The 24,477-nt window shown below is 44.4% G+C and overlaps 2 protein-coding genes across 2 annotated transcripts in view; both read right to left on the reverse strand.

The window, feature by feature from the left end:
- Positions 1–24,477, reverse strand: part of SERTAD4 (SERTA domain containing 4) — a 371,017-nt gene that overhangs the window by 245,515 nt on the left and 101,025 nt on the right. The window lies entirely within an intron of this gene.
- SYT14 (synaptotagmin 14) overlaps positions 1–24,477 on the reverse strand; it is a 169,142-nt gene that overhangs the window by 141,896 nt on the left and 2,769 nt on the right. The window lies entirely within an intron of this gene.

A 24,477-nucleotide genomic window follows, 5' to 3' on the forward strand; every position in this document is an offset into this window, starting at 1 on the left:
GCTGGTCATGCAGCGGTTTGGTCGATCGGTGGTTACTGCAGGTTGTAGGCTTGTCAGAAGAGGTGGGTCTTCAGGTTCTTTTTGAAGGTTTCGATGGTAGGTGAGAGTCTGATGTGTTGTGGTAGAGGGTTCAAGAGTAGGGGTGATACGCGAGAGAAATCTTGTATGCGATTGTGGGAAGAGGAGATAATAGAGGAGTAGAGAAGGAGATCTTGTGAGGATCGGAGGTTGCGTGCAGGAGAGTACCGGGAGACGAGGTCGCAGATGTATGGAGGAGACAGGTTGTGGATGGCTTTGTATGTTATGGTTAGGGTTTTGTACTGGAGTCTCTGGGCAATGGGGGGCCAGTGAAGGGCTTGACACAGGGGAGAGGCTGGGGAATAGCGGGGGGACAGGTGGATTAGTCGGGCAGCAGAGTTTAGAATAGATTGGAGGGGTGCGAGAGTGTTAGAGGGGAGGCCACAGAGCAGGAGGTTGCAGTACTCAAGGCGGGAGATGATGAGGGCATGGACTAGGGTCTTTGCGGATTCTTGGTTTAGGAATGTGCGGATCCGTGAAATATTTTTGAGTTGGAGGCGGCAGGAAGTGGAAAGGGTTTGGATATGTGGTTTAAAAGAGAGATCAGTGTCAAGGATTACCCCAAGACAGCGGGCTTGTGGGACTGGGGAGAGTGGGCAGCCATTTACTGTAATGGATAGGTTCATTGGGGAGGTCGTGTGAGATGGGGGAAAGATGATGAATTCTGTTTTGTCCATGTTAAGTTTTAGAAATCTAGTGGAGAAGAAGGATGAAATAGCAGACAGACATTGAGGGATTCTGGTTAGTAGGGTGGTAATATCTGGTCCAGAGATGTAGATCTGTGTGTCGTCAGCATAGAGATGATACTGAAAGCCGTGAGATTCTATGAGCTGTCCCAGGCCAAAGGTGTGAATGGAGAAGAGAAGGGGTCCTAGAACTGAACCTTGCGGGACTCCGACAGATAGGGGGCGAGGTGAGGAGGTGGTGTGGGAGTGGGAGACGCTGAATGTACGGTCAGTTAGGTATGACGAGATCCAGGATAGGGCCAAGTCTGTGATTCCAAGGGATGAGAGGGTCTGCAGCAGCAGGGAATGGTCCACTGTGTCAAAGGCAGAGGACAGGTCCAGGAGGAGGAGGATAGAGTAGTGTTGCTTGCTCTTGGCGGTTAATAGGTCATTGGTGACCTTAGTTAGGGCAGTTTCAGTGGAATGGTGTGACCGGAAGCCTGATTGAAAGTGGTCGAAAAAGGAGCAGGAAGATAGATGGGAGGACAGTTCAAGATGGACCTGTTGTTCCAGTAGGCAAAGGGGAGAAGTGATATAGGGAGATAGCTAGATACAGAGGATGGGTCAAGAGAGGGCTTTTTGAGGATAGGTGTGATTGAGGTTTAAAGCTTGAGGGGAAAATGCCAGTTGTTAGTGATAGGTTGAAGAGATGGGTTAGGGTTGGGATGAAGACTGTGGTGAGGTTTGGGATGAAGTGGGATGGGAGTGGGTCAAGTGCACAAGTGGTGAGATGCGATCTTGAGAGTAGAGTGGAGAGTCCGTCTTCTGTAATGGTGGAGAAGTTGGTTTTGGAGGTGGAGGGCTGGGTAGTTCGGAGGAAGGGCTCTGGGGGTTGTTTACTAAAACTGTCTCTGATGTTCTCAATTTTCTTCTTGAAAAATGAGGCAAAGTCTTCAGCTGAGATGAGTGGGGAGGGAGGAGGTGCTGGGGGACGGAGGAGAGAGTTGAAGGTGTTGAATAATTGTTTGGAGTTGTGAGACAGGGAGGATATGAGAGATGAGAAGTAGGTTTGTTTAGCTGTGGCGAGTGTGGTCTTGAAAGTAGTGAGGGACGGTTTGAATGCGATGAAGTGCTCGTTGGAGTGGGATCTTTTCCATCTGCGCTCAGCAGCTCTGGAAGCTCGCCTCAGTTCTTTGGTCATGCTGGTGTGCCAGGGTTGTCTGTTGATTTTGCGAGCTTTGGTATGTGTGAGAGGGGCAAGAGATTCCAAAGCTGCAGCTATTGTGGTGTTATATAGAGCGGCAGCATCATCCGCATTGTGTAAGGAGCTTATGTCTGTGAGAGGGAGGAGGGATTCAGAGAGTGAGTGAAGATCAAGGTGTTTAAGATTTTTGCGAGGGTGTGAGAGTTTGTGGGGTGGGGGTTGTAGACAAGGAGTGGAAAGGGAAGAGAATGTGAGTAGGTTGTGGTCAGAAAGAATTTAGAGATTATCATGGTCATCATTTACAGATAACATATCCTTCGCTGATCCTTATCGGGATTCTATGTTCTGATAAATCACAAAAAAATAATGGCTTAATTATCCATCCACCAGACAGTGCCGTGGACGGACGTCGGGCAGGTACGTTTCCGGTGGACTACCTACCAGTGAAGCATGGTGGAGGCAGCATTATGTTTTGCGACTGTCTTGTTTGCACCAAAACTTTCAGGCCTCTGCTAAAAAGTTGAAGAACAAGAGCAATTTCACTTTTCAGGACAAAAACGAACCTACACATGCCTCCAAATCAACAGAACAATGGCTTCGCCAGAAGATTGACATTTTTAATGGTCTAGCCAGAGCCCAGACCTGAATCCAATTGAAAATCTGTAGGAGACCTGAAGAAGACGCTGCACTCAAGAGATGCCCTTACAATCTGACATATGTGGAGCTACTGCAGGGAAGAGTGGGCAAAGATGACCAATTCTGCCATGCTGACAGAATTATACTGAAAAAGAATATACTCAAAGGCTATTTCAACAAAATATTAGATTACGGGTGGGTGTGCATACAGTATTTATGCAAATACATTATTTTAGCTCTTTATTTTTTTTTCCACTCAAAAAGATTTCCGTTTATTGTACAGATTTTAGATGACTTTAACGGTGAAAACAATTCTGAAATTATTCTTCTGGTTGTTATTTTTTTTTCACATGATAAAAACCTGGCCTATGAACAGGGATATGTAGACTTTCTATAGTCGTTGTATGTCCGACTATGTAACCAATTTATTCATAATGTCCAAATTCATCTAAAAAAAATAACTAAAGGAAACAAATCTGCTAAAATCAATAAAAATATCCTACCACTTAGAATCTACAGTACCTATAGAACCTATGTGTCTCCATGGTTACAGACTACAATCAAACCGTAGTCTGATCTTGTAGGTATACTATGTTCGATTTCCTGATCTTGTAGGTATACTATGTTCGATCTCCTGTTTACCTACAAAATGTCTGGGGAATACACAGATGGAAAGAGGAGACACTGCAGGATCTGACGACACAGAGTTTGTTTGTTGTCTGTTACCATGGTGACACATTGTCCTGCATATGAGTTGTAGACATTAGATTTAAGAGAGAGATTTTATATATATATATTTTAATGTCACCTATACCAAAGGATTCATCATTTTACTCCAAAATAAATGCCTAATTCTTTTCCCGAGTGGAAGGAATATCGAGTGAGAAAAGCCTTGGTACTGTCAGGTCTTTTATGGATTATACCATCGCTGGTATCTCTCTCCGCAGACTCACCATCCTCCCTGTACTAGAGTTGCACTGAAGTCGCCAGGACGGTACAGTAATTATAACAATGAAAGAAATAGAAAAGCATGTTGTTTATCGAACTCGCGTGAATCTATACTGCGCGATGACCTCATAAACTACATGGGTCGTTAGTCATAGTGAATGTCAAAGAAAATCCATACCCGCACACTTACCTAGCCATTATTCAGGCTTTTCCTTCTTCTGTGCGAAGGGCTTGGGGCTAATTCCCACAACCATTTTTTTTTATTGTGGGCAGAAACAAAACAAAACAAATACATTCATCCAATCTGTGGATCAAACTTGGTCACTCAAGTGTATAAAGTCCATAAAAAATAAGGGTAATAAAAGGGTGACATGTGTGCCCCATCCGAGTGCTGCCCGTTTTTGCTGTTTAATGGGTAAAAGCTCAGAAGTCAGTGATTTCTCATCAGTGTTTGTGCGGCACCCCAGGAGTTCGGGTACCACAGTAGTGCTGCCTTCCTCTCGGGGAGGGTAGTGCTGTGCCTGGAAACAAGAGGGATCTCTTTGGCAGGTAAATCACACACACAATACCTTCTGAATCCAGGCCAGGAGGGGGAGCTCTAAACTCGGTTTTAGGGCAGCTTCCCTGAATAAAGATCCTGGTCTGGAGGAGGAGTAAGACAGTTGGTCCCAGGAGACCAGTGAGAGCAGTTTAGTCTGGAGCAGACAGTGAAGGGAAAGAAGCAGAGGAGAGATTCAGGGCTAAGGGAGGCTGCGAGTGGGTCTCCTGTGAGCCAGAGCGCAGAGGCCGGGTACCGGGAGCCCGAGGCTGTGGGGAGCTGCAAGCCCCATAGCACAACCGGAAGGCATAGGACTATACGTATACTGCCCGTTTTAAGCCTGTGGTACAGCAGCATTCTGGAGCCTGGAGTCACTGTGCAGAGACCCCAGAAAGAATGGCTCAAGCTGCCTATCATACGGGCACTGTCCCAGGACAGAAAAAGGACCAGGACCTTGTTAGGAAACTTCAGGCAGCAAGAGACTTATAGCGAGCGCAAAGTGGAAGGCTCCCAACCTGACTTGCCAAAGGGATTTCACTTGTTTCTGGGCTACCTGGACTCCTTATGCACCTGTTGCCGGTACCCTGGACTGAGGCCTGTTACAACTTCAGTAAACCAGGTAAAGACTGCAACGCTGTGTCCTTTACTCATTCACCGGCATACACCATCATCGCCACACACCTTGGGAGCCCTGGGGAACCCCGCTTCACCTGTGGGACGTGTCACCATCCGGCCACCATACCATCACCCAAGAGGACCCCTTTAAGCGGTGTCGGTCCCCACTGACTGAACACCACAGGTGGCGTCACGACAAGCTTTATACAAAAACCCTTAAAGAACGTTCCCCTTTAATTGAGTCCCAGGGCCACGGACCGAGTCGCAGCCACCGTGACATCCCCTCTAACGGCGACCGAACCCGGTGCAGAGAACCCACTGCCCTGGTGGGTGACTCATTTGTATGATAAAACCAGGAGTGTCTCCAAAACACCATACGGGTGGAAGAAAGCGCATGTCGCATTAAGGCCGCGCCACGCTGAAATCACACAGCGGCACATTGCAAAATTCCATCTAGTGATTTCGCACAATTATTCATTAATCATTAATTATTTCTTCATAAGTCGCAAATGTTTCCAAATGTTTGGGATTTTCTGTAGTTGGTCGCAAGTCCCACGAGAGACACTTTCCATAGACTTCAAATGCAAGTCGCAAGCGACATGGGCGCGACTAATCTGCGTCTTAACTGATTTATTTACAGCAAATTCACAGCTCACAGAAAAGTTGCACAGATATTTTTGTTGTAAGACTTTTTTTTAGGAAAACTGTTGTCATACGACAAATGTCACTGTGCAGACCTAGCCTTATGGATCTAATTCAGACAAAGGAGTAATACACACATACTTTACAGACTCCCTGTAGACGAGACTGATTTTGATCCCATATGTCAGATCAAAGTAATCGGCAATGCAAGTCTATGGGTCTGTGAAAAAAACCGGACTGCACTCGGATGATATCCGAGTGCAGTCCGATTTTCATGGACAGAATGGAAAAGGTGGAGAAACTTTTTTTTTTTTGTTTCCTCCATGGGTGAGAAACACTGATCCCACTCTAATTAAAGTCTGATCAGAATAATTAGTCTGTTTTTCTCGCATGTGGTCGGGTGAACCTACCCTTAGAGAGAGTTTAAGTCACTAGCAGGCAATGAATGCAGACGAGTGTTTGCTGCTTAAGGGTATGTGTCCACGTTCAGGATTGCATCAGGATTTGGTCAGGATTTTATGTCAGTATTTGTAAGCCAAAACCAGGAGTGGAACAATTAGAGGAAAAGTATAATAGAAACACATGCACCACTTCTGCATTTATCACCCACTCCTGGTTTTGGCTTACAAATACTGACATAAAATCCTGACCAAATCCTGATGCAATCCTGAACGTGGACACATACCCTTATGCATTAAAAGTGATGGCGGTCTTGTGTAGCTGTCACACTAATCTACTATATAATTGTCTAAGGGTCACTTCCGTCTGTCTCTCTGTCTGTCTTTCTGTCTGTCTTTCTGTCTGTCTGTCTGTCACAAATATTCATTCGTCGCGGCCTCTGTCTGTCATGGAAATCCAAGTCGCTGATTGATCGCGGCAAAACAGCCACGACCAATCAGCGACCGTCACAGTCCAGCGGAAAAATGGCCGCTCCTTACTCCCCGCAGTCAGTGCCCCCGGCGCCCGTTCCATACTCCCGTCCAGGCACCGCTAACACAGGGTTAATGGCAGTGTTTATTGGACCGCGGTGTAACGCAAAAATAAAAACTCATTATATACTCACCTTCCTCCGCCTTTCCCGCTCCTCGCGACGCTTCAGTGACCGCTCCATGCAACCGGCAGGTTCCGGTGGCAATGATGGTATGCGACAAGAACCTGCCATGATGTCACGGTCATGTGACCGTGACGTCATCACACCTTAGGACCGGAAGCTGCCGCGCGGTGACAGAACTACAACGGGCCCTCGGATCGGAAGGTGAGTATGTTTATTTTTTAACCTGTGACATACGTGACTGGGCAATATACTATGTGGCTGGCAATATACTACGTGACTGGGCAATATACTACGTCACTGGGCAATATACTACGTCACTGGGCAATATACTACGTCACTGGGCAATATACTACGTCACTGGGCAATATACTACGTCACTGGGCAATATACTACGTCACTGGGCAATATACTACGTTACCGGGCAATATACTACGTTACCGGGCAATATACTACGTGGCTGGGCAATATACTACGTCACTGGGCAATATACTACGTCACTGGGCAATATACTACGTTACCGGGCAATATACTACGTTACCGGGCAATATACTACGTGGCTGGGCAATATACTACGTCACTGGGCAATATACTACGTGGCTGGGCAATATACTACGTCACTGGGCAATATACTACGTCACTGGGCAATATACTACGTGACTGGGCAATATACTACGTTACCGGGCAATATACTATGTGGCTGGCAATATACTACGTGACTAGGCAATATACTACGTCACTGGGCAATATACTACGTGGCTGGGCAATATACTACGTGACTGGGCAATATACTACGTGGCTGGGCAATATACTACGTGACTAGGCAATATACTACGTCACTGGGCAATATACTACGTGACTGGGCAATATACTACGTGACTGGGCAATATACTACGTGGCTGGGCAATATACTACGTCACTGGGCAATATACTACGTCACTGGGCAATAAACTACGTAACTGGGCAATAAACTATGTAGCTGGGCAATATACTACGTGGCTGGGCAATATACTACGTGGCTGGGCAATATACTACGTGACTGGGCAATATACTACGTGGCTGGGCAATATACTACGTGGCTGGGCAATATACTACGTGGCTGGGCAATATGCTACGTGGCTGGGCAATATACTACGTGGCTGGGCAATATACTACGTGGCTGGGCAATATACTACGTGGCTGGGCAATATACTACATGGCTGGGCAATATACTACATGGCTGGGCAATATACTAGGTGGACATGCATATTCTAGAATACCCGATGCGTTAGAATCGGGCCACCATCTAGTCTATATACAGTTAAGTCCATATATATTTGGACAGAGACAACATTTTTCTAATTTTGGTTATAGACAATACCACAATGAATTTTAAACAAAACAATTCAGATGCAGTTGAAGTTCAGACTTTCAGCTTTCATTTGAGGGTATCCACATTAAAATTGGATGAAGGGTTTAGGAGTTTCAGCTCCTTAACATGTGCCACCCTGTTTTTAAAGGGACCAAAAGTAATTGGACAATTGACTCCAAGGCTATTTCATGGACAGGTGTGGGCAATCCTTTCGTTATGTCATTCTCAATTAAGCAGATAAAAGGCCTGGAGTTGATTTGAGTTGTGGTGCTGCATTTGGAAGGTTTTGCTGTGAAGTAAACATGTGGTCAAAGGAGATCTCCATGCAGGTGAAACAAGCCATCCGTAAGCTGCGAAAACAGAAAAAACCCATCCGAGAAATTGCTACAATATTAGGAGTGGCAAAATCTACAGTTTGGTCCATCCTGAGAAAGAAAGAAAGCACTGGTGAACTCATCAATGCAAAAAGACCTTGGCGCCCACGGAAGACAACAGTGGTGGATGATCGCAGAATAATCTCCATGGTGAAGAGAAACCCCTTCACAACAGCCGACCAAGTGACCAACACTCTCCAGGAGGTCGGCGTATCAATATCCAAATCTACCATAAAAAGAAGACTGCATGAAAGTAACTACAGAGGGTTCACTGCACGGTGCAGCCACTCATAAGCATCAAGAATAAAAAGGCTAAAAACATCTAAAAAAGCCGCACAGTTCTGGAAGAACATTCTTTGTACAGATGGAACCAAGGTCAACCTCTACCAGAATGATGGAAAGAGAAAAGTATGGCGAAGGCGTGGTACAGCTCATGATCCAAAGCATACCACATCATCTGTGAAACATGGTGGAGGCAGTGTGATGGCGCGGGCATGCATGGCTGCCAGTGGCACTGGGTCACTAGTGTTTATTGATGATGTGACACAGGACAGAAGCAGCCGAATGAATTCTGAGGTCTTCAGAGCCGCCATACTGTGTGCTCAGATCCAGCCAAATGCAGCCAAACTGATTGGTCGTCGTTTCATATTACAGATGGACATGACCCAAAACATAAAGCCAAAGCAACCCATTAAAGCAAAGAAGTCGAATATTCTTGAATGACCAAGTCAGTCACCTGATTTCAACCCAATTGAGCATGCATTTCACTTGTTAAAGACTAAACTTCAGACAGAAAGGCCCACAAACAAACAGCAACTGAAAACCACCGCAGTGAAGGCCTGGCCGAGCACCAAAAAGGAGGAAACACAGCGTCTGGTGATGTCCATGAGTTCAAGACTTCAGGCAGTCATTGCCAACAAAGGGTTTTCAACCAAGTACTAAAAATTTTATTTTAAATTATTGAATCTGTCCAATTACTTTTGGTCCCTTTAAAAATAGGGTGGCACATGTTAAGGAGCTGAAACTCCTAAACCCTTCATCCAATTTTAATGTGGATACCATCAAATGAAAGCTGAAAGTCTGAACTTCAACTGCATCTGAATTGTTTTGTTTAAAATTCATTGTGGTAATGTCTATAACCAAAATTAGAAAAATGTTGTCTCTGTCCAAATATATATATGGACCTAACTGTATATACAGTAATTGCCTAAGGGGTACTTCCGTCTGTGTGTCTGTCTGTCTGCAACTTCCGTAACGGAAATCCCGCATCGCTGATTGGTCTCGCCAGCTGCCTGTCATGGCTGCCGTGACCAATCAGCGACGGGCACAGACCGATTAGTCCCTCCCTACTCCCCGCAGTCAGTGCCCGGCGCCCGCATACTCCCCTCCACTCACCGCTCACACAGGGTTAATGCCAGCGGTAACAGACCGCGTTATGCCGTGGGTACCGCACTCCGTTAACGCTGCTATTAACCCTGTGTGTCCCCAACTTTTTACTATTGATGATGCCTATGCAGCATCAATAGTAAAAAGATGTAATGTTAAAAATAATAAAAAAACAAAAAACCTGCTATTCTCACCTTCCGTAGTCCGACGATGCGATCGCGGCTGCCGCCAGCTTCCGTTCCCAGAGATGCATTGCGAAATTATCCAGAAGACTTAGCGGTCTCGTGAGACCGCTAAGTCATCTGGGTAATTCCGCAATGCATCCTGGGAACGGAAGATGGCGGCAGCCGCGCTCGCATCGCCAGAGCTTCGATGGATCCCGGTGGGTGAGTATATAACTATTTTTTATTTTAATTATCTTTTTTTAACACGGTTATGTGCCCACACTGCTATATACTACGTGGGCAGTGTTATATAGCGCGTGGGCAGTGTTATATACCGCGTGGGCTGCGTTATATACAGCGTGGGCTGTGTTATATACCGCGTGGGCTGCGTTTTATACCGCGTGGGCTGCGTTATATACCGTGTGGCTGCTATATACTACATGGCCAGTGTTAGATACTATGTGGGCAGTGTTATATACCGCGTGGGCAGTGTTATATACCCCGTGGGCTGCATTATATACCGCGTGGCTGCTATATACTACGTGGCCAGTGTTAGATACTATGTGGGCTGTGTTGTGTACTGCGCGGCCTGTGCTATATATTACGTGGCCAGTGTTATATACTATGTCGCCTGTGTTATATACTGCGTGGCTGCTATATACTGCATGGGCTGTGTTATATACTATTTGAGCTGTGTTATATACTGCGTGGCCACTGTTATATACTGCGTGGCCAATGTTATATATTGCGTGGCCTGTATTAACGCATCGGGTATTCTACAATATGTATGTATGTATGTATGTATATAGCAGCCACATAGTATATAGCACAAGCCACGTAGTATTTGTCTGCTATATACTACATGGCTCCTATATACTACGTGGCCTGTGCTATATACTATGTGGCTGCTATATACATACATACATATTCTAGAATTCCCGATGCGTTAGAATTGGGCCACCATCTAGTATGTTATAAGGCGTACTACACCTACAACCACCCCCCCACCCCTGTGAAACCCTCAGAGCAGAGGGCCTGTTGTCTGTAGCCAGACTTGTCCTAATGAGGTGTTTATTTGGCCTCATCTCCCTATTAAAGGTGTATTAATCCAGCCGGAGGATGTCCCCGGGGATAGCATGTGACGGGTATGCGAGAGACAAACAATGCAGGGCCATCTGTGTCTAGTGCACGCAGCCTCGTACAATGACACCGCCATGCCCAGATAGATGTACCGCCAAACTGTGCCTGACACATGAGAAGCCAAGGAACCGTCACAAGTGGCTCAATATTGGCTGGAATTCAGCAATCGTTCAGAGACCAGCATTCAGCGGCCAGGACATATATAATAAAAGCATCGGTGCTGAGCCATGTTTTCCGCTGCTGATGGACCTATTTCCACATAAATAATTCAGTAACAAACCCTTGGTCCAGGTTTGTCCTCCTAGTAAGATTTCTGAATCATAACAGCGTCCGATGCAAACACCGTGAGAACTCACCAGTATTACCAATAAGAGCAGGCGGTCACGTGACATTCCGCCACACTGCGACTCAATGAGAGAAGCCAAGCACGTCTAGTTGGCACGTGACCGCACATATGCACATGTGACCACCCGCTCTCACTGTTAATACTGGTGAAGCCTGACTGTACTCTATGTGTTAGGACTCAAACCCATCAGCTCTTGTGCACCAGGCAGCAGCTCTCCTGCTGAACTATTCAGTTCACCGGACAGTTCCTTGCTAACCCAGAAACTAGTACCCGTGTTGTTCCTGATTGTCTCCATCTTAAGTTCCTGATTGTCTCCACCCTGTAATATCCTGATTGAACACCCTATTTAAACCTGGCATTGCACTTCCTTCCTTGAGAGACTACTGAGCTCCCGGCCTTTAGTCAAGCCCTCTTTTCATCTGCTGCTTTCTTCAAACTATACTACTGCTCGTGTGCAGGGCTCCATCAGGGCATATGGGGCCCCCTCCTCACCGAACCCCAGGGGCAAGATTCAGCCGTTCGCTAATAACTGAACATGCATCAGTTACAACCTATTGCCATGCAGAACCTCTTCCGGCACAGCAATAGGAAGCGCCAGCCAATCAAAGGCTGGCAGTTGACCTCAAAGCGCACGTCGCCGCAGTATGACATCACTATCGTGCGCCAACGCGTCTGCCCCTCAAGTGGTTGAGGAAGAGGATGCCGCTGGACCCCAGCCAGGTAAGGAGAACTTTTCTTTTTTTTAAACTCAAATAATGGACAACATATGGGGGAAGGATGGAGACATATGAGGGAGCAGGATGAGACATATTGGGGGACAGGATAAGAGGATATATACGGGAGCAGGATTGAGACATATGAGGGGGCAGGATGGAGACATATGAGGGGGCAGGATGGAGACATATGGGGGCAGGATGAGAGGACATATATGGGGGACAGGATAAGAGGATATATACGGGAGCAGGATGGAGACATATGAGGGGGCAGGATGGAGACATATGGGGGCAGGATGAGAGGACATACATAGACACAGGATGAGAGGACATATATGGGGGCAGGATTGAGACATGAGGGGGCAGGATGGAGACATATGAGGGGGCAGGATGGAGACATATGGGGGCAGGATGAGAGGACATATATGGGGGACAGGATAAGAGGATATATACGGGAGCAGGATGGAGACATATGAGGGGGCAGGATGGAGACATATGGGGGCAGGATGAGAGGACATACATAGACACAGGATGAGAGGACAAATATGGGGGCAGGATTGAGACATGAGGGGGCAGGATGGAGACATATGAGGGGGCAGGATAGAGACATATGGGGGCAGGATGAGAGGACATACATAGACACAGGATGAGGGGACATATATGGGGGCAGGATGAGAGGATTTTGCCAGTATGAGGTCCTGAAATTATTAGTGACTCTGCTCCTGTGTACCGACCTCTAGCTAACTCCTGACTACGCTACCTGCCAGTGCTGCCCCTAGTGGCTGCAATACCACTACTTCAACTCAGGTCAGTTCATAACAATGTGACTGCATACTTTTAGAAGAAAACCAGATAACCTTTTTAAGAGCACTAAAGTTGGCTATGCAACTTGGACGAAAGCCTAAAGTCCTTGCAGGGGAACGACCGACCATCTAAAACATATGGTAGTATCTCAATTTTCCCCTACCAGGGGAAAGAAAGCTCAGGCATGCTGACTTTCAATATGTCCAATCCTTTTTTTTCTAACAAGAGCTAAGCCACCACCAGCGTTATATCGCAGGAAGATTATTACCCTCATCCCCCAGCGTACATATTAGGGAGTCAGGAGAGAACTGTTGGACAAACGAGTATTTGGCTACCAAACCCTTTCAGAATTATACATGTACATCACGTCAGGTCCGGTTGTATAGAACTTTGAGCCCGATTCCTATGTACCTGTCCCTAACTGCAGTGATAGAATTTTGCTTTGATCACTGGAGTTTAAGGGTATGTGCACACGTCCGGAAAGTATGCAGAAATTTCCTGAGAAAATCCTGAGGTTTTCCGCAGGAATTCTGCAAGCGTTTTTGTCGCGTTTTTATCGCGTATTTTGCGTGTTTTTTGAGCGGATTTTTCGCGTTTTTTTCCCGGAGGTTCCCAATGCAATAATATAGTGGGAAATCTGGATAAAATCCGCAAAATTAATGAACATGCTGCGTATTTTTCCGCATGCAATTTTTTGGTGGGAAAAAAACGCAACATGTGCACAAAAATTGCGGAAATCATTAAAAATGATGGGATGCTTAATGTATGCGTTTTTAAACGTCTTTGCCGCGGAAAGCCGCCGAAAAAACATGCGAAAAATCCGCGAATAATCCGGAACGTGTGCACATACCCTAAAAGTGAACGGTACTTTCAAAAAATGTTGCATAAATCAATAACACAAGTGAATATATCTTATCAGAGACATTTGCCTATTTCTCCATTTATGAGCGACTTCCTTCCCTTCCAACCGCCTCCTGATCTTGTCTAAAAAAAATAGCTCAACTGCCTTGCTCGGACAAGACATACTGCCAGCGCACTGTGTTGTCATATTACACCTCTTATTATACACTTTGGAGCTGGGGAGTAAGGAGCTAAGTGATAAAACGGACAGATGGAGACATAGAAAGATTGTGCTGGGCTTTCTTACAAGTCTTTTACCTCATCAAAGAGCTGGGTTTACATGTACACAGCTCTGTACTGAAAAATCTGTCTATTTCTCCACTTATGAGCCACTTCTTTCCCTTCCAACTGCCTCTTCAACTGGTCATCCATTCTAAAAAAAACCCAGCTCAAATGCCTTGTTTGGACAAGACAGATAGGCACCTCACTGTGTTGTTATATTACACCTCCAATTATACTCATTTGGGGAGGGGAGGAGGAGCAAAGTGAGAAAACAGACAGCGAGAGAGACAGAAAGATTGTGCTGAGCTTTCTAACAAGTCTTTTACCATATCTAAGAGTTGGATTCACATCTACACAGCTTAGTACTGGTGTATAATTTAATCCACACTGCTGCTGCTTTTCTCTGCGTGCAAACTAAGGAAAGAAGAGTAGGAATGCCTCTTTGCGTGCTGAGCTGTGTATGGCAAATTTAAGAAGCTTTATTGTATATCTTATCAGAGATATCTGGCTATTTCTCCACTTATGAGCCACTTCTTTCCTTTCCTACCACTTCCTGAACTGGTCTTCCATTTTGAAAAAAAACCCAGCTCAACTGCCTTGCTCGGAATAGACACACCACCAGCTCACTGTGTTGTCATGTTACACTCTTTGGAGAGCAGAAGAGGAGTGAAGAGCAAAGTGAGAAAACAGTCAGAGAGAAAGACGCAGAAAGTTTGTGCAGAGCTTTCTAGCAAGTCTTTTACTACATCAAAGAGCTGGATTCACATCTGCACTGCTCAGTACTGCAGAATAATTTCCTCCATACCTCTGCTGCTTCTCTCTGCAAGCTAACAAAGGAAACAAGAGCAGGAATACCTCTTTGTGTCCTGATCTGTGTAAAGAGATATAACACAGCTCGTCCCCTGCTCGTCAGCTTAAAAACCGTTGTAATTTACGAGAAATGAGAAACCTGGTGAAAATGCAAGAGATCAGTCATAGAATTAAGTAGAAATAGTGATATTCTTCCTGTAAGCACACAGGACCGTTTATTCTATAACTCCTTAAGGTAGTTATACAAACCAGTCCCCCCTTTACCTCCCTATCCATATCAGTGGCAAGATGAGAATTGCTCCTTAACAATCCTCTGGTTGTATGAATAAGAAATGGAAAATGTTCTGAACTGAAAAGAAATCCTCGAATTAAACTTTGATGGGGCGGATTTTATTTTTTCTATTTCCAATCGAACGTCTATGTGCTACCATGGGGACCATGAAAACACCGAGCCGAAGTGACTCATTGACCCAAATGACTTGGCAGGATAACTGCTCAGGAAGATTATAATCTAAGTATTGCACTCCATTCATATGTTAAAATGTCCCCTTTCTTATTCTATAATCTTTTCCTTAGGGGCAATATTAAAGAAATTACTGCAGGACTGGCACAAATGACACAATGGGCGTAAAGCATTCAAAACTGCCCGAATGAAAAAAAAAAAAAAAAATTCATTCTTCATTTCTGCATCAATGCTGTCTGCAAAATCAGGACCAAAACATTGTTTTTCATAGTAGCAGTTCTTCTTAAAGGGGTCCTTCATATACAGTAGTCCTACCTGGGGCCCCTATCTGTCAGCCACAAAAGAGAGATAATTTATAAAAGAAGTTCTCAATCCTGGTGTTAGAAGCGAGCCCATTTATTTGCATGACCGCCATGTAATACCGCTGCAAAGGAAATGCCCTTGCATGATCCCCATGGTTTTCTCTATCTAAATCTCTTTGCTTTAGATCCGAAAATCGGGACCCGAAGTGATCAGCAGATCGACCTTCCGGCTCCCAGAGGAACTAGCACGTAAACTAAGAGGGAGGAGATTAACAATAAAATATTGAAAAATAATGATAAGGCCATGCTGTCATATATTTTCAAAGTAAATACACAAGCACCAACAGGTCTAGGACAGAGTATGTCATAAGAGTAACAGGAGTGGAATTGGGTAGAAATGCAGAGTTATTACGGTATATTTAATCTGAGAGAGGTCTAATGTAAGAGCAGGGAGCCTGATTCTAGGGATGTGTCTTTTCCTCAGCAACTTGCTGTAGTTTCAATACAATCAGTGTCTTACCAGAAGGAGATTATCACCTGAGGACTAGGTCTCACCTGCAGGTCAGTCAGACTAATCTGTGTAACCCCGCCCCCACCCACTGATTGGCTGCTTGCTGACAGTGCACACAGGAAGCAGCCAATCAGTGGTGTGGGCGGGGTTATACAAGGTTCAGTATTCAGAGCATTGTTAGATTCTATCAAAACTGCACCAAGTAGCCTAGTAAGTGACACATCACAGAAATCAGGCTCTTTATGATGACAGATTTATTTTAAACTCTCTGGCAACTAAATATAAAACGTTTGGATGGGAATAATGGCACCAAAAATGCTTGATAGTTTCTTCCCTTAACATCTGCCATTAGGGGAGAGTTATAGAACCCCATACACTATAGATTGTCGAAATCTGTGAGTTATGGATCCATATATTGTACTTGATTTATTTGTAATAATGATGTACCAGGTGCGATCTACAGGGGTATGCTCACCGAAAAATAGCTTACTGACAAGAGAGCTTATTTCCACTATATACAGCAGAATATTATACAGACCTCTAGGGCCAAGTTCATCATTTGCATTTTTATTTTTTTGTTTGTTTTTTTTGTTAAATCATTTTTCTTTTTTTTTGTTTCGTAATATTCTTTGTCGCTTATTTTTGTGCCACATTTTTCAAATTGGTGCACGTGGTTCAAAGAAGTACACAATTAAAAAAAAAAGCTCTTTAGTTTTGTCTTTTAGCTTACCATAATTGCACCTGTTGTGTAATTCGTGGAAACAACTCAGGCATACAGGTCCTTCTCAAAAAATTAGCATATAGTGTTAAATTTCATTATTTACCATAATGTAATGATTACAATTAAACTTTCATATATTATAGATTCATTATCCACCAACTGAAATTTGTCAGGTCTTTTATTGTTTTAATACTGATGATTTTGGCATACAACTCCTGATAACCCAAAAAACCTGTCTCAATAAATTAGCATATTTCACCCATCCAATCAAATAAAAGTGTTTTTTAATAACAAACAAAAAAACCATCAAATAATAATGTTCAGTTATGCACTCAATACTTGGTCGGGAATCCTTTGGCAGAAATGACTGCTTCAATGCGGCGTGGCATGGAGGCAATCAGCCTGTGACACTGCTGAGATGTTATGGAGGCCCAGGATGCTTCAATAGCGGCCTTAAGCTCATCCAGAGTGTTGGGTCTTGCGTCTCTCAACTTTCTCTTCACAATATCCCACAGATTCTCTATGGGGTTCAGGTCAGGAGAGTTGGCAGGCCAATTGAGCACAGTAATACCATGGTCAGTAAACCATTTACCAGTGGTTTTGGCACTGTGAGCAGGTGCCAGGTCGTGCTGAAAAATGAAATCTTCATCTCCATAAAGCATTTCAGCTGATGGAGGCATGAAGTGCTCCAAAATCTCCTGATAGCTAGCTGCATTGACCCTGCCCTTGATGAAACACAGTGGACCAACACCAGCAGCTGACATGGCACCCCACACCATCACTGACTGTGGGTACTTGACACTGGACTTCAGGCATTTTGGCATTTCCTTCTCCCCAGTCTTCCTCCAGACTCTGGCACCTTGATTTCCGAATGACATGCAAAATTTGCTTTCATCAGAAAAAAGTACTTGGGACCACTTAGCAACAGTCCAGTGCTGCTTCTCTGTAGCCCAGGTCAGGCGCCTCTGCCGCTGTTTATGGTTCAAAAGTGGCTTTACCTGGGGAATGCGGCACCTGTAGCCCATTTCCTGCACACGCCTGTGCACGGTGGCTCTGGATGTTTCCACACCAGACTCAGTCCACTGCTTCCTCAGGTTCCCCAAGGTCTGGAATCGGTCCTTCTCCACAATCTTCCTCAGGGTCCGGTCTCCTCTTCTCGTTGTACAGCGTTTTCTGCCACATTGTTTCCTTCCAACAGACTTACCATTGAGGTGCCTTGATACAGCACTCTGGGAACAGCCTATTTGTTGAGAAATTTCTTTCTGGGTCTTACCCTCTTGCTTGAGGGTGTCAATGATGGCCTTCTTGACATCTGTCAGGTCGCTAGTCTTACCCATGATGGGGGTTTTGAGTAATGAACCAGGCAGGGAGTTTATAAAAGCCTCAGGTATCTTTTGCATGTGTTTAGAGTTAATTAGTTGATTCAGAAGATTAGGGTAATAGGTCGTTTAGAGAACCTTTTCTTGATATGCTAATTTATTGAGACAGGTTTTTTGGGTTATCAGGAGTTGTATGCCAAAATCATCAGTATTAAAACAATAAAAGACCTGACAAATTTCAGTTGGTGGATAATGAATCTATAATATATGAAAGTTTAATTGTAATCATTACATTATGGTAAATAATGAAATTTAACACTATATGCTAATTTTTTGAGAAGGACCTGTACAAACAGTAGAATGCCTCCATGTGTGTAGTAGTCCTTTTGCGCCCAAAAAAAAGTCAAAAAGTGGAAAAACAAAAACCAAATTTTTTTAAAGCGGCAGCAAATGAGCACAAATAGAGTAAAGCGGCATAATGCTGAAAACTCTAAACTTCTCATGAAGAGCTGGACTTTGAAATGTTGTAAATATGAGGATTACACGGAGCCTTCCGAGACGACGGTACAAAGTGACTTACCCACGGATAATCTTATACCATAAGAAGGGAATTAGGGAAAATACGCTTACGTGCCAATAATAATGCTCGTATCACAGACATTTTATGGGAAGAAATAAAAGTTTAATTTCAAACCTCACTGGCAATTATGCAAATGACTCCTAATGATTGTTTTACATGGCAGGAGCAATTACGGAGGCATCAACAAATAATACAGCGAGGGAAAAATATAAACTGATGATATAAGTAATGTTGTGTTGTAGCTGAGTGTATTGGCTTTGTTTCCTAACCTTTTCTCTTATTACATAATGGGGTTATCTAACCTTTTTTTTTTTTTTTTTTTTTTTAAATTCCCATCATCAAGGAAAATAAACGATAAATAATTCTCCCACTTCCACACTACCTCCTCATCCCACCCTCTCTCTCTGTTGGAGTCCCCCAAGAATCTGATCTAGGACCCCAACTCTTCTCAATCTATACACTTGGCCTGGGACGACTCATAAAGTCCCATGGATTCCAGTACCACCTTTAGGGCTTGTTTCCATTTGCGAGAAACACGTCCGTGTCTCGCATGTGAAAACCAAGCTCTGGCACCGGCACTCCAGAGCGGAGCGTGCGGCCGCACAGCAACACATGGAGCCGCACGCTCCGCTCCCAAGTGCCGGCGCCAGAGCTTGGTTTTCACATGCAAGACTCGGACGTGTTTCTCGCAAATGGAAACAAGCCCTTATGCTGATGACACTCAGATCTACCTCTCTGGCCCAGACGTCACCTCTCTGCTCTCCAGAATCCCGGAGTGTCTATCAGCCATATCCTCCTTCTTCTCCTCTCGCTTCCTCAAACTCAATGTGCAAAAAAACCCTGTTTGGGAGAGAAGAACAGACAAATCGCGGTGCCCTAAGTGCATAAACACAATATTATAGTCTTTAAAGGGTGCACAATTTTATGCACTCACCTGATAAAAGACTAAAATGGCTTTAGATCGTTTATCCTCCAAATTCCCTCTGAGATACTTTTCAATATACAGGGCTTCATCAAACTCAATGTGGACAAATCTGAACTTATCATCTTTCCTCCATCTCATAGATCTTCCTTACCTGACGCTTTCCCCCATTCCGGAAGTCCCCTCCCTCGGTGTAACCCTTGACTCTGCCCTGTCCTTCAAACCGCACATCCAAGCTCTTTCCACCTCCTGTCGCCTCCAGCTCAAAAAATATCTCCAGGATCCGTCCTTTCCTCAACCGTCAATCTACTAAAAGGCTTGTGCACGCCCTCATCATCTCCCGCCTTGACTACTGCAACATCCTTTTCTGTGGCCTCCCTGCTAACACCCTTGCACCTCTACATTTCATCCTTAACTCTGCTGCCCGACTAATCCATCTCTCTCCTCGCTACTCCTCCGCTTCCCCCTCTGCAAATCTCTTCAATGGCTCCCATTCCCTCAGCGTATCCAGTTCAAATTATTAAACTGACCTACAAAGCCATCCACAACCTGTCTCCTCCATATATCTCTGAACTAATCTCCCGATATCTTCCCTCACGCATTCTCCGGTCCTCCCAAGACCTCCTTCTCTCCTCCACGCTTTTTTTCGCTCCTCACCCAACCGCCTCCAAGACTTCTCCCGAATATCCCCCATCCTCTGGAATTCTTTGCCCCAACACGTCCGACTATCAACCACATTCGGATCCTTCACATGGAACCTGAAAACTCATCTCTTCAGGAAAGCCTACAGCCTGCACTGACCCCACTGCCTCCTCATCACTACCGGAGCTACTGCCTCACCAACACCGGAACTCCTGCAACCCTCAACCTACTGTCTCCTTCCCCATAATAATGTAGAATGTAAGCCCGCAAGGGCAGGGTCCTCGCCCCTCTGTATCAGTCTGTCATTGTTAGTTTGTTTACTGTATGTGATATCTGTAATTTGTATGTAACCCCTTCTCATGTACAGCACCATGGAATCAATGGTGCTATATAAATAAATAATTATAATAGTCAAAAAATTCCCAGCATCAAGGAAAATAAAAAATAAATTACGGTATACTCAAAAAATTCCCTGTATCAAGGAAAATACAAAATATATCAGACTCAAAAAATTTCCATCATCAAGGAAAATAAAAAATAAATCATACTCACCGTACTGATCCCTTTAAACTCCTCTTCCAGCGCTGGTTCATGTCTCCGTGCTTGCTTTTACAGATGACACATGACAAAGTCAATCTCTGTGCATCCTGTTCTGCACATACAGACGTGTGACCTCTGCAGCCAATCACTGGCAGCAGCAGTGACCAATGTGTAAACACTTTGGTCGGGGCGTCGTTGTAGTGCCTGTCTAGCTGGTAGGGTTAGCATGGAGATCGGTAGCACTGAAAAAAACAGGGTTGGACAATCCTTTTACATATTAAAGGGGTTGTCCGGTGAAAATAATTTATCACCTAATCACATTATATTCAATAACTGATCAGCGGGGGTGCAACCACTGGGACCCGCATCGATCAGAAGATCAGGAAATTTTTTAGCCACAATGAAAGATTTTTATCCCCACTGCAAAATGGAGAGGCAGGTCTTAAGCCACTCCAATTATTCTCTATGGGGCTGCCAAAAAAGCTGTAGCGGTATTCAAGAACGTGCATTGCCACTTTATTCTGAAAGTGGTAAAAGTTCCCCATTCTGCCGGTCAGTGTTGGACCCCACTTTCCCTTACTCTGATGGTTGATCTCGTTGACTTATACTGGGGTCTCCCAGGTGCAGTTGTGCCATAGACAGAAATGAAGGGCCATTCGTCGTGGAGGCCCCAGTTGTGAGCCAGATGATTGCCAATGCAATGCATAGATGGGCCAACCCTGCCAGTGCTCATTATTGGGGAAGTCTCAAGAGTAGGAGCATTCACTTAGGTATATGGAGCCCTATCTGATAGACACCCTCAAAGTGACACGGCATCTTCAGCAACCACCACCCAATTATCAAAACTCTTAATTCTCTTAAATCTAAAAGGTTTAACCTGTCTATTAACTTAGTATCCCACTTGGCATAAGATCATTGTACAGGAGGAGGAGGTGAGCTGTGACATCACCTATTGTAAATGGTGGATCCTGTGTTATCTACTGTATATAGAGGTGTTATCAGTCATTGTACAGGAGGAGGAGGTGAGCTGTGACATCTATTGTGAATGGTGGATCCTGTGTTATTTACTGTATATAGAGGTGTTATCAGTCATTGTACATGAGGATGTGAGCTGTGACATCACCTATTGTGAATGATGGATCCTGTGTTATCTACTGTATATAGAGGTGCTATCAGTCATTGTACAGGAGGAGGAGGTGAGCTGTGATATCACCTATTGTGAATGTTGGATCCTGTGTTATCTACTGTATACAGAGGTGTTATCAGTCATTGTACAGGAGGAGAAGGTGAGCTGTGATATCACCTATTGTGAATGGTGGATCCTGTGTTATCTACTGTATATAGAGGTGATATCAGTCATTGTACAGGAGGAGGAGGAGGTGAGCTGTGATATCACCTATTGTGAATGGTGGATCCTGTGTTATCTGCTGTATATAGAGGTGTTATCAGTCATTGTATAGGATGGGGAGGTGAGCTGTGATGTCACCTATTGTGAATGGTGGATCCTGTTATCTACTGTATATAGAGGTGTTATCAGTCATTGTACAGGAGGAGGAGGAGGTGAGCTGTGACATCTATTGTGAATGGTGGATCCTGTGTTATCTACTGTATATAGGGGTGTTATCACTCATTGTACAGGAGGAGGAGGTGAGCTGTGACATCACCTATTGTGAATGGTGGATCCTGTGTTATCTACTGTATATAGGGGTGTTATCAGTCATTGTACAGGAGGAGGAAGTGAGCTGTGGCATCACCTATTGTGAATGGTGGATCCTGTGTTATCTACTGTATATAGAGGTGTTATCAGTCATTGTACAGGAGGAGAAGGAGGTGAGCTGTGACATCACCTGGTGAATGTTGGATCCTGTGTTATATGCTGTATATAGAGGTGTTATCAGTCATTATACAGGAGGAGGAGGAGGTGAGCTGTGACATCACCTATTGTGAATGGTGGATCCTGTGTTATCTACTGTATATAGAGGTGTTATTATCAGTCATTGTACAGGAGGAGGTGAGCTGTGACAACACCTATGTGAATGGTGGATCCTGTGTTATTTACTGTATATAGAGATGTTATCAGTCATTGTACAGGAGGAGGAGGTGAGCTGTGACATCAGCTATTGTGAATGGTGGATCCTGTGTTATCTACTGTATATAGAGGTGTTATCAGTCAACGTAGAGAAGGAGGAGGTGAGCTGTGACATCACCTAGTGAATGTTGGATCCTGTGTTATATGCTGTATATAGAGGTGTTATCAGTCATTATACAGGAAGAGGAGGAGGTGAGCTGTGACATCACCTATTGTGAATGGTGGGTCCTGTGTTATCTACTGTATATAGAGGTGTTATCAGTCATTGTACAGGAGGAGGAGGTGAGCTGTGATATCACCTATTGTGAATGGTGGGTCCTGTGTTATCTACTGTATATAGAGGTGTTATCAGTCATTGTACAGGAGGAGGAGGTGAGCTGTGATATCACCTATTGTGAATGGTGGATCCTGTGTTATCTACTGTATATAGAGGTGTTATCAGTCATTGTACAGGAGGAGGAGGTGAGCTGTGATATCACCTATTGTGAATGGTGGATCTTGTGTTATCTACTGTATATAGAGGTATTATCAGTCATTGTACAGGAGGAGGTGAGCTGTGACATCAACTATTGTGAATGGTGGGTCCTGTGTTATCTACTGTATATAGAGGTATTATCAGTCATTGTACAGGAGGAGGAGCTGAGCTGTGATATCACCTATTGTGAATGGTGGATACTGTATATAGAGGTGTTATCAGTCATTGTACAGGAGGAGGTGAGCTGTGACATCACCTATTGTGAATGGTGGATCCTGTGATAGTTACTGTATATAGAGATGTTATCAGTCATTGTACAGGAGGAGGAGGTGTGACGGCTGTGCTGCGTCTGATTAGGAGGGAATGACCCGCCTCCAGGACGATTTCACGGTATGAGGGGGCACATTTTATAATCGTTTATTTCAGCGTGTGCAGGGAGCATAACTAAAAGAGCCACCTTGTCAGAATGCAGCATTAGTGCAATCTGGCTCTTTTAGTTACAAACGCCTGAGGGAACCTTTAATGATAGGTGATATCACAGCTCACCTCCTTCTCCTTCACAATTGCTTATAACACCTCTATATACAGTAAATAACACAGGATCCACCATTCACAATAGGGGATATCACAACTCACCTACTCATCAAAATACTATAATATGTATAACAAATATAAATACAAACATTAAAAAAATTGTTTTCTGTTTAAAAGGGAAGAAGCGTCTTACAAGATATCTTCAGATGGGAACGTTTTTGCCTAAAATGACTGATGTGGTCATCAAATACCCCATATTTGACAAAAGTTTTAGCATATGAGCTATCATTCTACGTCAGATGTTATCAGCATCTCAGTGCCGGAAGGCCAATGGCAGAATACATGATCCATTTGTAAAAAAAAAAGGGCTTTGCATCAACACCTGACATAATTTACTATTACCTATCGGGATCAGATAGTGTATAGACGAACCTTATATACAAGGAGACTGGCATCAAGCGGTTGTCATTTTACGAATACCTTTCCAGGAGGAACAATAGAGGAACTTGTAAAGTCTAAAGTTTTATAGAATTGTTTGATTCGGAATACCTGAAATTAGCAATTAGTAAAGCAGATGTGACAGGCAGGAGGACAAGTCCAAGGAAAAGTAGAAGCAAGTGGATATGTAGGACCCAGTCCAATGGCCACGTCGCCTGGTGGGAGCATTGAGAGGGACCTCCTACCTGACAGTACTCTTGGATCTTCTTCTGATTAGCCAGTCTGGTGCGCTGTCACATGTGCGTCACGATACAACGATATTGTCGGCTAATCAAAAGAAGAGCTGGGGATGTC

Source organism: Ranitomeya imitator, chromosome 5 (assembly GCF_032444005.1).
Source record: "Ranitomeya imitator isolate aRanImi1 chromosome 5, aRanImi1.pri, whole genome shotgun sequence".
Classification (NCBI taxonomy): Eukaryota; Metazoa; Chordata; class Amphibia; order Anura; family Dendrobatidae; genus Ranitomeya; species Ranitomeya imitator.